Raw genomic sequence first — 15,965 nt, 5'->3', positions numbered from 1 at the left:
GGTGCGGTATTTCCGAACGCGCCCCTCGAGCTCGACAGAGCAAGAAAGGAGGAAGCACTGGCAGCTCAGTTTAGTCTGCTAGTAAAAATAAAATACACACTCGGATGCATAAAGTATTAACCTTCTAATTCCTGTATGGATCGGAACAAAATAGCGTTCTAAACATTAGTTGAATTGAGGTATGTTTTTTTTTATATTACAATGAGTTTAAACGATGTGTTATCAAATGAAGAGATGATACAAACTAAGTGCACATAAATGACAAATGTTTTTCTGGGCTGGCTACATATTCGTTGCTAGGGGCGCCTAAAAGTCGCTAGGGACGCAAAAAAGTCGCTAGGGGCGGCGCGCGCTACGCGCGCGCATATCCCACCCCTGGCGACTTTTAGCTACTTTTCGAGGAGCCACTAGCTACTTCCGTCACTGGAGAGTTGGCAACACTGCTTCTGCCGTCCCCCAGCCTGCCAGTGCCACTGGAGTACTGCTTTCCTTGGTGTGGTGATGAGAGTGGCGTTAGGAATGGTCCGTTTGGTTTGATCCGTCCCTCCCCTATTCCACATCTCTGCGATGGTAGTTTCTATTACGAGAAGGTCAAATTACTCTGCATGTCTGCTTCTGACTGTGTACACAGTTTGAGCCGTGACACAAGCCTGAGGAAGAAATAAAGAAAATCGTATGTCTGCACGGCGCACATGATTGAAAACAGCTGAACTTCATCACATTGTGACTTCGCTTCGTTCCGGTGTGAATAAAGTAAGTACCCGACTGTCTGACTGGCTTGTTAGGACGGGTCTGTCTGTCTGGCGGAGACGCTTTGAGATGTTATTTAGATAACTGTAATGTTTCTGGGTATTTCTTTGCGTAATAAATCTTTCACGATGATGCAGTATAGCATACAGACCACGATAATAACCATTATTGCACGTTAAAGATAGTACGCTTTACAAAAGTGTTTCCCCGGTGCCCCCGGAACGGTACGGCCGTACAGCTGACTTGTGCATTGTGCAATGGAAATGTAAAACATGCCATGCAAGCAATTTCAGTCATAAATACTAACTAATGTGTGCAGTGATTATAATGTAAAGCTCGCGCACCTGCCAACGGGACTGTATATAGGCGCACGACGCCCTGTCAAACATGTTGTTTACAAGTACATTTGACAGATTCATGTACACTTTTCTCCCAAACCAAACTGTGCTGCCGATATTTCACTTCAGTCCAATGCCTATTGAATGACTAACTTAACTACCAGACAGACAGTGCAAGAGAAACTTCACTCCTCAGCAAAAGGCTAACTGGCAGCCTGGCAGGGAGCGGTGCAGGCTTAAACATGAGTCATCATTGTCTGTCCAAATCTCACATCTGCAGAGTATAGATGGGTCTATTATACCGTTTACATAAGGTACCATAGCCCATTAAGGTGCAATATGGGGATCCTCGGCTAAGACTATGTGGGATGCAGTCTAGGCAATTTTCATCCTGCTATACATACATCTTAATGGCAGGTCAGATAAGTTCATGACAGATCAGCAAGTTTGGAAGTGGATCAAGAGTGGATCTACTGCCAGATTTCTAAGTGGTTCACCTGAATCTGTGAGGCTCAGTCTGGGGCTTTGCTCATTATGGTGGTTGTTCAAGGTCAGGCCATATAGGGGGTCAGTGTTACACTTATATTCACGGGAGCCTGTCACAATAGTTATATTTGTATTTAATTTGACCACGTAGGTCAATTAAGAATTTGGGCTTGCAAGAGGCAAGCCTCTTGACAGTTCTATTAATAATAAATATAATAACCCTGTTGACAATGATGGGTTATTGTGATGGCGGTTGTTTATATTTGTCCCCATTTACTGTATGGTTTGGATATACTTCATTGTATATTTATGTATATTGTTGGTAAAGTTCCCTCACCTTTTGCATCTCTAATCGTAAGAATTGGAACATTAAGAGGAAATGTTTTGCATTCTCCAAAACAATCTGTTCCCACAAAGTGGCAACTTGATATTGTTTAATGACATTTTTCTAGCTTACAATCTTATTAGCATAAACAAGGTCATTCACTTCAAACATATTTATGAAGAACTCTGTAGGCATGTATACACACACACACACACACACACACACACACACACACACACACACAGTATACGTGCCTTTAATTTTGATTCAAGTGATCTAATTATGCATGCTTTGATTAAATAATCACCCTACTGCTTGCTGTTACCAATTGATTAGGCTATTGCATCAAGATTTGTGGCCAAGAAATTGCACTCATTTCAATTAGCTAAAATATATCTGTTATCTTCAAAGATGAAACTAAATTAGGTGACTTCCTGTATACTACAGTTCTGCCTATCTATACCAAGATATCCTATCTATACCAAGGCCACCTCACTGAGCTTTGGACAAGATGTCATATTGTATGCATTGCAATTGCAGTGCTGAAATATGATATACAGCATAGCCTGTAGTTTCTAGATGGCTCTAAGACAGAATTACTACCCAGAAAAGCAATGCTCTAAATCATATGGCGGTGTGGCTGCATATAGTACCATCTATCTCCACCACCTCATTAATGCACATGCACACAGTGGTCAAATGGGTAGTGTGCAGTTAAAGGGACACTTCACCCATGTATGTTGCAACCAGATCTTATTTTAATGATATTTGGAAGACGAGAAACACTTTCCTGGGGTTTTTATGTGTTTTTAGATATTTTAGTATTTCAAAGTGTCCATGATGTCATATGGACACTGGGCTCACTTACTTCCTGGACTACATCAAGGACTGTCTAAAGAGGACGAGACGTGAAGACCATACGGGCGACGCCATGTTGCTCCATGGAAGGAAAGAATCATGCGCAGTTGAGACCAGGAAGTTGTACATGCACAAATGTGGGCATGTACAACTTCCTTGGTCTCAACTGCGCATGTTTCTTTCCTTCCATGGAGCAACATGGCGTCGCCCGTACGGTCTTCGCGTCTCGTCCTCTTCAGACAGTTACATCAAGGAAGCTCTGAGAAGGAAGGGAAGTGGTCACGTGACTGGGCTGCGCCATGACACTTTCATGGGAGCCAAACTACCCGGAAGTTTGGCAGAATGGAGTCAATGAGAGCTCAGTGACCAGCTCATGAACAAACATTATTTATGAACAATTGAGACCTTTTGTAAAGTAATCACTTCTGGAAAATAACAGAAGACATGATGTAACACATTATTGTCTGCTGTATTGTTATTCGATGTGTACACTTTGTAATTTTTATAGAGGTATGGTATCTAAAGACCGCAAAGTACCTTTCTGAATGCACCAAGTATCGCCAGACTTCCCACCGTTTCCTGTCTGGCAGCCAAATCTCGTGATACTTCGGAGCCATAAACGATACCTGCTGCTGTTTAGATCCTCGGATAAAATTATATACTGTGCACTCTGTGCACATCGAAAAGTAAGTGATTAGAAAACAACCTGTGATATGTCTTCTGTTATTTTACAGAAGTGATTACTTTACAAAAGGTCTCAATTGTTCATAAATAATGTTTGTTATGAGCTGGTCCAGCCGGCTCCATTCACTGCCATGTATTCATTGCACTTCCGGTGTGAGTTTGGCTCCCATGAAAGTGTCCATGAAAGTGTCATGGCGCAGCCCAGTCATGTGACCACTTCCCTTCCTTCTCAGAGCTTCCTTGGGACTACGGGGACTACATGTTGTCTCAGAGACCCCATTTCCAGACCTAAGCGGAAAACGGTTTTGCGCCGCGGACAGAAGAAGCTGTGAGCTTCTTTTTCCGGGTTTTTAGACAGCTGGTGGATGGAAAAAAAGCTCCACTTCCGTGAACGACTTGCGCGGAGGAGAGCGCTTCCGGGAAGCTGGCCGTCGCAAGTCGTCCGGAAGTGGAGCTTTTTTTCCATCCACCAGCTGTCTAAAAACCCGGTTTTTCGGCTCTTTTGATAGTGTGGCAGTACCCTAAGACAGCCCTCCACCTATATCCACAAGGAGGAGCAGTGCACCAAAGCATTATGGGAATTGTAGCCCTGGAAGGAAGTGAGCCCAGTGTTCATGACATCATGACAAAAAATAAATAAATAAATAAATAAATAAATATATATATATATATATATATATATATATATATATATATATATTTATTATGTATTTATTTATTTTTTGATCAATTTATTTTACAACAAGACAAAACCCCAGGAAAGTGTTTCTTTCTTGTCTCTCAAACATCATTCAAATAAGATCTGGTTGCAAAAGGGGTGTCCCTTTAGAGCAAACCTTTCATAGGAATGCAGGCAAACACTATACAATACTAGCTATGGCCTGTTGCTATGTGGAGTACTATACTGAAATTATTTGGAATGTTCCATTGATTCCTTTTCCTTGATTTTCCTTTTTCTTGAACTGGTGCACCTGCACAGTTCTAAAGAAATGGTTCTTCTTCAGGACTGCAAACTGCAAAAATGTAGAGTAGATTCTGCATTTGTTCTGGCAGTGGTTGATTAATGGCTCTTTATTGTCCTGCAATGGTCACATAATGGTTAGTACTCTGCTTATGATGAATATGACAAATACTGTAGCCCACTACATTTATTTTATTTGTATAATCAGTTAATAAAGTTTAGGCTACTCATGTAATATGAGTGATTAACAAGAATGCATTCAGGAATAATCTATAAATCAGATAATGTTGCTGTGTACATACATCTAACAACTGTACTATTTCTATCTACTCAGAAAGTCATAAATCAGCTTGGACTCCTCATGCATAGAAGGAAGCATGAGGTCAGTGCCCACCCCCCACCCCCAGTTGGCCCGAGGAAGTGTAGCCCCCTAGGATCACATTAGATCATTGTCTGTAAGGAATTGTTTTGGTCCACCACTGGACCGATTGGTGTGAAACTTTGTACGCACACTTCCAGAATACCAAAGAAGACATTTTTCAGCCTCATTGTGGCGCTATAACAGGCTTAACATTTTGGCCTGTAACTCTTGAACCGTAGGTAGTGCAGTGCAGTCCATTTTCTCTGGATTCCATATGGATCATGTTGAACTCCCTGTATAGGCCACCCCTATTTTCGCCTGACTAGATCTTACACTATTTTGCCCTGGGTAGGCGAACAGGCCTGGCCGAGATTTGCACTTTTTTAAACACACTTTTCTAGTTTGGTTGGCTATACAGTATGAGGCATTGTATAGCTCTTGCCAATATTATGGCAGCAACTCAAATGAACAGCAGTGGCCAATGCGGTATAATTTTATGGCTGTAATTTCATTACTCACTCAGTCAGTCAGTCAAAGACATGCAAGTTTATTAGCTTGGCCTCCTGATCCAGCCAATTCTCTTAATCGAGGATTGGTATCGGTATCACTTACTGTAGGTTCTACTGAGAACAGCTAACATATGGGTTAGGGTACAATACGTGTCAATACTTTGAGCTCATTTGGATTTACATTGGATTTAAGCTATTTTGCAAATAATGAATGTGCTATTTTAAGGGATTTGAATGAGTAAAGGTACATTTTAATTTTTTTTCCCTTTTTTTGTGGAGCATCATATTGTTGAACCAGAGTAGGCTTATTGTAGCTAAGCATTAATGAAAAGTGCCTCTAAAAACTTCTGCCAAAGACAGGCCTCGAATCAAAACAAAACCAATTACATAATGACATGGGCTGTGGCAGTGATTTCCTGCCTTCTGTTGTGATTCCAGGAATTATGAAATAAAAGCCTTTTAGTGATTCCAAGAATTTTCATTATGTCCCCCTAAGACCCCTAAGACGTACTTGTGAAGTGAAGTTTGTTGACAAAGAACAAGTTCTCCTTGCGATACCTAAAACAGTAGTTGTCTGTAGCATTTTAAATGTGGGAAAACACATTGCCAGTAGGACCAGTTGTATGGCAGATACTTATGTGAACAATACTCTTTAACAGGCCCCATCGTTATAATTAAAAGTCTGTCATCTTATCAATTGTGATGACAGGGAGTTTATAAAAAAAATTGTTCCACTTAAGAGTTGAAGAGCTGTTTTGGGATCACTGATAATGTAACCATCCATTGTGTTTATTGATTTAGTATCCAAAGTAAGCGTTAACATTCTTCAGCAAAACAATGACACCCTGAATGACTGCAGGTCAATAGACACAAGTAAACGGCAGGTCTGTATAGTTCTCTCGATTTAAAAAAAGAATGCTATCATGTTCCCCTTTGTCTCTCAAGGGAGACTTGTGGAGGAAAATGCATCTCCTTATCTTACCCTTCCTCTGCAGCCAAATAGAATATTGGGGAGAAATGTATAACGGGGAGAAAGCTAGCAGTAAGTTGTAGCTTACTTTGGTGTGGGTGGGTCCATAATAATAGCTTTACCTACGTACATACACATACAGTAAACGGCATCATGGGACTGGTTGGAGGATTACAGAGGATTTGCCATGCTAAGCCATGGTAACCCAGCCCAGTGACCCCTCAATCTCCTCCTCCCCCTCCTCTGAGCAGACCAACTGACCAGTGTCTTCATGCTATAGAGACACACGGGGACTACAGATGTCACTCCCCCAAATGAGACAACGGCCCCACTTCTGGTCCGTTTCAACGGTGTACTGCAGCTGCCAATGCAATCCCTATGAGAGGCATCATAAAATACCCTAATTTCACTGGTTCTTTACTGAGGCTGTAGCGATTCAAGTGTCCCATATGTTTGATTTGTCCTTTTCAATGTCACATACCTGCCATCTCAGTATACAACCCACAATGTACTACAATATAATATGCTCCATCAGTTTGTGAAAAGTGCTAGCATTGTAAATCTCAAGTCAAAGTGGTCGCACGGTATATAGCCTACGTCACGGTCTTCACCGTTTTCAGTACCCAGATATATTTGTTGTATTTCCTTTTATATGCTACTGTATGTATTTGTGGAAAATTATCCAAACAGGCTTGCAAGACTAATTGGGGAATTCACTAGGTAGTTGAAAATGTCAGGATATGTCACTCCTCCATTTAGCTGGGTTATTTGACTTATTTCCCAACTATTCAGCCAAGTTAATTATACAACAAGTTGACAACGGTAAAACACACCGTCGAAGCTCAGAGGTACAGGTGTTCAAAAAGAAAAAAAAGCTCCTACCTATAAATGTTTAAAATATAGACATGAATGAACAAAATCAGTCGGGATCGGGATGTATTATTGAGAATTCCACTTTTCAAAGTCGGCGTTTGTAGCCTCGTAAAGTCAGGTTCTGCCGACAGGTTCTGCCGTCTACCGTCTCCCCTCTGCTCCGTTAACATTATGGGTAACTCATTCAAGTGGTAAATTAAATGTGAAATACATCCTCTATTGAGAAAACAACAATATATGTTGACATTTGGAAACATATTTTTATTCAAATCAATATAGTCTTCAGTTCATTTGGTATTATTTTAAATGCAACTACAGTTGCATTTCAATGGGCTTCTATGGGCTGGCCTGCAGTACACTGTTCTAACGGACCAGAAGTGGGGACGCTGTCTCATTTGGGGGCGTGAAACTTGTAGTCCCTGTGTGTCTCTATACAGTATTTAAGTCCGACGTCATTTTGTAGTGCTACGTTACGTCCGCGTCCAAGTGGCACCAGCTCCCGTCCGCATCCCATTGTAAATAGAATATCTAAACGCATGAATCTTTTTACAATGACGTTATTTTTCAGAAAGGAAGCCATTGAGGGTTAAAATGGGTCTTAATGCTTCCAACTCGAGTAGAATTATTAATGTTTTGTACAAGTGTCCATGATAATAAAAATATATTATGTGGAGACAATTAAAACTATTATTATCATTATTATTGAAGGTGGCAACAGTCCATTTGCGCTGTAAAATATTTCGGGGACATATTTAGAATGCGTGCAGGCTTAGTATGTTGAATCTAGTTTGCATTAATGAGGATTTAGTTGACACAATAAAATAAAATGGCGATAGTATTCCATGTGGGGCAGACGGCCTGTCACAGCCAGATTTGGGAGAGCAGCGCAGCTTTGTTGTTGCAAGGAAAGCGGTAAAATAAGACTTTCGTGGTTGTTTTCGTCTCAGATTTAGTCCGACGGAGCGTCGCAGTATAACTCCATGGGGACACAAAAGCGACACAAAATTAGGACCCGGAAGTATCTCAGGAGGGGGCGCTCACGTCACAGCTAAAATACTGAATAGGGCCATGATGCACTGGGAGCTACTAGCTGTGACTCACAGCACGGGTTATTGAGGATAACCTGTAGGATGCTGGAGAGACTGGGGATGATGTCTCATAGAGTTTAAATTGATTGGTCCAAGAGTGATGAATAAACATGCAACCACAACTCCTGTAGAGGTGTCTCACCTCCAGTGTGAAAGACCTTCATGATAAATGAAAACACATTTTGATCCGTTTGATCCATTTTGATCAATTTAGAAAAAACAGTGGAAAACACAGGCTTCCTGAAGAGCTCCAGAGTATAATGAACTCAATATTGCCACATATAGAGCACACAGCATGAGGTAAATTAAGGGCTTGTTCCAGAGCAAACAGTAGGCTAATAGTCTGGGTGAACCTATTTGTAAATCTGACAACCAGCTGTCATATATCACAGGATTATGCCACATACTGTATCTTGATTAGAAAAGCGTACTACAGGCTACTGTATGATTTTTATTTTTGACCCAGAACAAATGAACATTCATTGGTTTCTCTTGGACACTGCATGAAAGCATATTCACGTACTGTACGTGCACGGTGCATTTGTCTCTGTCAGCCAAATATCATTCAGTTATATGACCCAAAAGTCCCTAAATCCTGATTTATAATTGGTTGCACATTGTGTTGTGACGTGCACCAAAAATGGCAGATCTACAAGCCCACAGCGCGTCAGAGCGCCATGTATTGTGAGCTTATAGATCTGCTATTGCACGACACCGCCAGTGAGCAACTATACATCGGGCTTAACTCGCCTGAGTTCATTTGTTTACGTCCTAGCTTCTGGTACCTTGCCAAGAGATACGCAATTACAATAAAATACTGAGAGTGAATTTACCCGATATACAGTACTCTGAGTTAATTCAAAACCTGTTGGGGAGCTCAGGTTTTCTGTCATTTGCCATCATCTTCATCCGAGTACATCTGAAGCCTCTGTGCTCAGTCACACAAACCTCCGGAACATTATCAGACAGAAATAGACAGACCCAGGAAGAAACCGACCAGCTCCGTTTCAAAATGAGATAATTTGCTTGGTATAATAATCTAATATGATTAGGTAACAGATGGGCAATGTTACTCATCCTGATTAATTTCACACCTACCTCACACCTAACTTCAAGTTTAAAACTTTTAATGCTAGCGCCTCCTATATACAGCTTTTGTCTCAAGATTTGCCATTGACATTGAAAGGGGAATTCAGGTCAAATGTCTGCTAAATCTTGTCCCCACACGTCTCAATATTTGCCATTGACAATGAAATAGATACTTTATTGATACCAGCGGGGAAATTCAGAGCTCATACAGGCATACAATAAGGTTAAAAATACAGCACAAAACTGGTGTGACTTTTTTTTATATATAGGCTATGACAGTTCTCAAAGCAGTAGTTTTATAGAGCTCGCATTACAAGTGCACTTTTTGCTACATTGTATTTTCAAGCATTATTGGACTGGGTTCAAATAGTGTATAAGCTATTAAATGAACTCAGCCTGTGGTTTTATATTTTTGTATCGGTCATTGTAATTCAACAACATTTACAGTCTCCCATTTTTAAACCTCATTGTGATGTCAGTTCCATAAGAATAGATTGTTATAATGTTGTAGCTGTGATGACTCAGCCAGGCTACAATGAGCATCCACTGCATGGTCCTCTTCAAGAGTTGGCCAAAGCCTATAATGGTATGTGGCGATGCGCCTGGACCACTAGGCCAGTGGGCGCCCCTAGATCATCTCTTCTTGTCACCTTTACCGGTTTACAGGTTTAATGTTTGTCTTTTGTTCAATGTTTGTTTTGTAAACGCATTGACAATGAAGGGAAAATTTACATCATAATGTGTCATTTACGTCATATTGTCTCTTTAATATATTAGCGTCCCTCACTTCACATGGGTGTGATTTTTCTTTTCTATATGCAGATATGTTGGTTGGTTAGTTCACATATTTTATGCGACCGTTTACCTTATTGTTGGGCTCATGCTTACTCTGCTTACTTAGTTTGAGCTTGCACTTGTAAGTCACCCTGGCTGCTAAATGCCTAAATTGTACAAAAATAGCCATTACAAAATCTATTTGAATAACTCATCCATTCTCATACTTGCATGAAAATTGAGACGTTAGTCCTGCATGCACATGATTTCGCAATAGGACCATTCAGGTTGTGACAACTTGTGAGTATATCTGGACACTGAAATCATCACACATGATGAAGCTGCTATCCCCTTCAGGTTGATAAGACACCGGCGTCATTTACATTTAGATTCCTCATTTGGCAGCCAAATGCTTTCATCCAGAGCAGCAACAATGACACAGTGAACCTCAGGCACATTGCAGAGGTCCACAGGGAATAAGCAGATAAGATGCCCCTGAGAAGATAACGACAGCCATGCATCACCACCGTTAACGGGAACGCAAATATGGGAGTCAGGAATGACAGAGAGGGTGTTTACTCGTTGCCCAGTAATTGACTGAACATTTCCATAATGGCATTGTGTTTCCTGCCAGGCTAATGTGACCCCTATTAGTCGAGGAAACATGCCGTAATCAGCCTGTATGCACGCCACCGGTCTGATGCAGCCTGGGGAATGAATTGGGGAGAAAGGAATGACGGGAGCGATGTGAACAATGGTTATGTGGCGGACAATGGGACACATAGAGGTGATGAGTGGAGGGGAATGTAGATAGGAGAGGAGAGGGAGGAGAATGAGGGGAGAGAGGTGAGGAGGAGGGAAGAACAGGAGGGGAGGAGAGAGATGAGGGGAGGAGGAGGAGAGAAGTACTGGAGGGGAGGATGGGAGGAGAGGGATTAAGGTGTATATATGTATAGTTTCATTATATATTCCACTGTTGCGTTCTTAGCTTACGCATGTTACATGTTACTACTACTTTTTATGTATGTGATTTATTGCCATGCCATTTTGACCTGAGATCAGATTAAAAAAATGTCTCCTACATCCTGACAGTTTTCTGAAAAAGCTGTTTCTATGTCAGTCGTTCTTCTATTTAAAAAAAATAGCAGTGTCTGCTAAATGCCTAAATTGTAAGGTAGTGGAAAGGAGAGGAAGGTGAGGAGGAGATAGGACAGGAGTGGGAGGTGAAGCGGTGAGCAGAAAAGGCAGTGAGGAAGGAAGAGCAAGGGGAGACGACAGGAGAAGGTGAGGAAGGGAGAGGACACAACATGGGGGAGGTGAGATGGGGACAAGGAAGGAAGGAGAGCGGAGAGGAGAATCAGATGAGTCACATTACTGCAGCAGTCAATGCCCTGATTGAAATGCCACTGCAGCTCTAAACAGGTGGAATTGTTTTGGGTGTGACTTTTGAGGCTGGACTCACACGCATGCGCTTCTGCCAAGTGCCAACTCATCTGAAATGCAAGCCGAAAAGCGTCACATTTCAAAGTTTCCTTGTCTTGTGGGTTTTGTGGACAGTGCGTAGTTCGTTTGACTTATGCAGCCTGAGTGTTGGCTCAGGCTCACTGAAAGAAAACTACAAGCTAAATGGCTGCCAGGTATGTCAAACGGAGCCATAGAATAAGACAGAGTTACAACATTGAGGGGGCAGGAAACTGAGCACTCGAGTGCTGGTCATCCAGCCTAGACAGTGGAGTGAATCCTAGCAAGCTGGATTTCGAAATGCATTGTTTTCAACGAGGGCGGTGCGAATAAGACCTATTTTAGGCATTTGTGCAACATGACAACTGTTTTAAAGTATTGTACAGTGACAACTAATGTCTCTGTAATGATTATGTTGTATTATTACTAAAAGCGATCTAAAATAAAGGGATTTAAGATCATTAAAGCTGGGCTGTTACCTGAGTCCAGTGCATTCTGTTCGCTATGCTCTTCGGCAATAGAAGTCTATGTAGAAGAGCTGCCGTTGGACTGGCCCCATGAAGTGAACAGAGTTGTTGTAACTCTTGTTGTCGTAACTCTTACACTCTGGGGTCAACACACCGGACTTCTGTACTATTGGTTGGCAGTCTTCAAGGGTGTCATATTGGGACGCTCTGTCGTGTGTGTGTGTGTGTGTGTGTGTGTGTGTGTGTGTGTGTGTGCATGCAGCCTACATGTCAGATTATATAGGATTAGAAAATGCAAATCTAATGTTTATGAATGCATGCTTGCCATGTAATTAAATTCATGGAAGCGCCGCACAGTACAATATTGATTGTATTTAATGCAAAGATGTATTTGAGAAGACCTACAGTACACATGCATTGTGTACTGCCTCAGTTCCAATTGAAACGTAATGGTGTACTCTCTAGCCCCACCCCCTGATCAATACTCTACTTACACTAAACCCACCCCTGATCAATAATCCACTTACACAAAGTCTACATTTTGGACTAACTTCCAGAACCACCTCTTGTCATGTTCAGCTCTTGAAATGAAGTAAGGTTGTGAACGGTGACACTGCTGTTGTTGAGCGCTGTCTGGTAGTGGAAACAGTGCATTGGTTCCAGGCAATGTTTGTCCCTTGTCTTGTGTCGACTGTCGAGTGGCCCTGTCAGCCATGAACTCAAAGCAGGGCCTGGGTGTAGGCTGAACCCACAGCCCTTCTCGTGTCATTGTTTTTTTTACGGTCGGAAGCTCGGAGCAGAAGTGTGGGCTAGAAAACCGCTAATACCTGCTGTCCCTCTGTCTGTCTGACGCATTCGCCTCAATCCATTACATGCTTGGATGCTGATGGTGTTTGTCAGGACACTCTACCCGCCCAGAGACAATTAAGCTGAAACACAAGGCTGGCTTAATGAAGCTCGGCAGGACAAACACCCTCAAACAAGGTTCTTTTACCACAGATAAAATCACATTCCATTCATGTCAAGGGAAGTTAAATGGGGATACTGGCACCCAAGCTGTGGGCGTAGTTTTGTGAAGAGGCTGAAAATCAAGAAGGATAAAGAACTTTAAATATTTTTGGATGCATGACTTGAGTTCTCCTCACTTTTTCAATTTCCAGGCGTGTAGGAGACATTATCCTAATAGGGCTGGGCAATTCTCCGGAAATGTACCTCGATATTACCAGGTTAATTGAATAATGGGGAAGTATTTTTATTTTTTATATATCGGATTAAATGTATTTGCCTGATTAACCACCATAACCTGTATTAGATTTACTTCGTTGTAAGGGGTCAGATGGGTGGCTGCGTATATTTTCAGAGAATGGTATAATCAACCAATTGATTGTGTTCCAGCTTGGATCAATATTTAGCAGTATCACAATGAAAACATTTTCAAGGTTTGAAATAAAAAATATCAGGGTTCATTTTTTGCTATGCCCAGCTTTGTGTGCAGGGATTAAAGTTCTCAGTCCTGGGGACTGATTTCAGTCCTGAGGATTTCATAGGGGTCATTTAATGAGATCAGTGCAGATTTGCAAAAAATCTTTTTCAGTCTTGGGATTTTTTTTTTTTAGCTTTAAGCCCTGTGTGTCTGTGTTTACCACGGAATGTGATGATGTGATTGGCTGAGCACGGAAAGTCATGATGTACGGCCCACGCCCACCAGTGGCCACAGGTTGAGAAACACTGTACTACGCATCATCCTTCATCATCCCTGACTTTCTGTCTCACTGGTCTCACATTGAACCTTTCATTTAGCATCTATTCCTCCAAGAAGGACCTTATTGGTCTCACATTGCACCTTTCATTTACCATCTACTGTATTCCTCCAAGAAGGACCTTATTGGTTTAAGATTATGGCCGCTGGCAGGGGAAGTTGTAGTACCCATATTGAGCTTAATCAGAAATAATGTTCAAACTATTTTCTGTTTGCCGTGGTTCCTTGACAGCTTGAGGGGTTATTTTTATTTTTCTGTGCTAGTGCTTGGTTCAGCAAAGCACTCTCTATAATCATTTTAAAGCCCTGTGACTCTTTGAAATTGTCTCTGTCGGTCTGCTCCCGAGGCACTGAATCTGTATTCTCAGATTAAAGAGCCAGTTTACGAAATTAAATATTTTATAACTGGATTTGTCTGTGTGCATTTTACCTGCAGGAATTTTTATGGAACAGTTAGGGATAGAGAACAGTCTCTATCCCTCTTTCAGAAAATGACTGGTGTGTTCTCCACCAGGGTTATAGTTAACTGACAAAATAACAAAATAACCAAAACTATAATTGGGAAAACATTTTAGTTGATTCAAACTCAAAACTAAACTGAAATTCAAAACAAAAAGCCGAACGAAATAAAGATAAAAAACAAATGAACAATGGAAAACTATAATAACAGAGTGAAAGTCGAGCTGTTGCCAGTCATGACAGTCCAGACACCATGTGACATGATCTAATCTGACAGCTGTGGCCTTTTATCCTGTACCACGTTGGATATTGTCCTTCTGTCCGTAATCCAACCAATTATAATATCTAGGACACATGTTCATACATACCTTTCACAATGTTATGTTTAAAGGGGGGCACTCACTATTGTCAACATTATCTAATCGCATTACAGTATATTAATTCATATTTGTGGGCTAATCTTCCATAGCAGCCAACAAATGGTGCAACATTCTGTGTAGAGTTGATGCAGAAGAGTTGCCATATTGCATCAGCTTGTTTATAAGGGAGTGAACAAGTAACGTAATCGGTATGTGCCTACTGGTTACACACCAGCATTCCGAAGCCCGCTATTCCGACACACCGCCATTCCAACACGCTCATTACTAACTCTAACTGCACACGGAAGCCACGTAGTTGGAATGGCGATGCGTTGGAATGCCACTCTGTTCCGGGCAACCACTTTAAAGCGTTTAAAGCGTGATATCAATATTTGACAGGCAGGACAATTATGAAGTGATTGACTCGAAGTCTCTGTTTGCACCCACAGTGGGGCTGCTCACAGCACTCACAGCGTTGTGTGAGCAGCAATGTCATATCTCTCTTATTACATTAAGAAAGTAGGCTCTAAAGTTGACTTGACAATTGCTTGTTTACTTTGTTTGAATGCCTGCAAGATTACGCTCAAGTAATCTTGCTATTTATTCCGGGTTTCTGTCTGGCTCAATGCCAGGCACGTTGAATTGGACACCTCCTGGTTGACAATGTTAATCATAATGAAGTTATTTGAAGCAGACGAGCAGACATCCACATCGATCGACGGCATACAACGGATTAATGAAAGTAATTAAAGTATGCTGTGCGCATGCTCATCCAGTGTTATCAGTATTACCTTGCATTGTTGACGATACATTTATTAATTGGTGGGAAAGTGTCCACACTGCGGCAACACTACTTCTCTACTGTCTCTGAAACACTGCAGAAGTTGTGCTGAAAGTTGACCTGTGTCACTGGCGTAAAGTCCGATGGTGCTGTGCCTCGTCACATTGCTTGATCGCTGTGCTTAGGGCATGTGGAGACTTGGGATTCACACAGGAACGGCATGGCTCCAATATGGATCTCAGACTTCATGTGGCTAACTGGCTATACTGTATGACTCCAAATATGGGCAAGGTTTCAGCCGATCTGAGAGAGAGACCTATAGTAAGTTAGCCTATACCGACAGTGTGCACAAAAAAAGGTTGGCGATGATTGGTCCAGCGGTTTGCAAGATTAGCTCCAGAGAAACGGACACACAGAAAGGTGGATCATATTATCGTGGTCCTCAGAAAATATGCATAGTTTTAGCTGGCCAAAGACCATATGGCTGTGCCAGGCCGGAGTTTGTCTACATCTACAATATACAGTACATCACCTGAAATACACGCATACAGAAGGGGAATTTTCTCTCGGTTATGTTGTTGTGAATGATAATCGTTCCCTGTAAGCTGTATTT

The 15,965-nt window shown here is 41.6% G+C and overlaps 1 protein-coding gene across 3 annotated transcripts in view; it reads left to right on the top strand.

Moving 5' to 3' along the window:
• The first annotated feature begins 520 nt into the window (after positions 1-520).
• The window catches only part of oxr1a (oxidation resistance 1a), a 159,340-nt gene continuing 143,895 nt past the window's right edge, over positions 521-15,965 (top strand). For 2 of the 3 annotated variants that reach the window (XM_080769114.1, XM_080769113.1), the window contains exon 1: positions 522-753. The gene's annotated coding sequence lies outside the window, so the exon portion shown is untranslated. Of the gene's footprint in view, positions 754-15,965 lie in introns of all 3 variants that reach the window. The other variant, XM_080769116.1, reaches the window with a different exon arrangement.

Source organism: Protomyctophum bolini (assembly GCF_963924005.1).
Source record: "Protomyctophum bolini genome assembly, chromosome: 7".
Lineage (NCBI taxonomy): Eukaryota > Metazoa > Chordata > Actinopteri > Myctophiformes > Myctophidae > Protomyctophum > Protomyctophum bolini.
The sequence above is the reverse complement of the archived record's forward strand: the minus strand, read 5'-3'. Positions and strand labels throughout refer to the sequence as shown.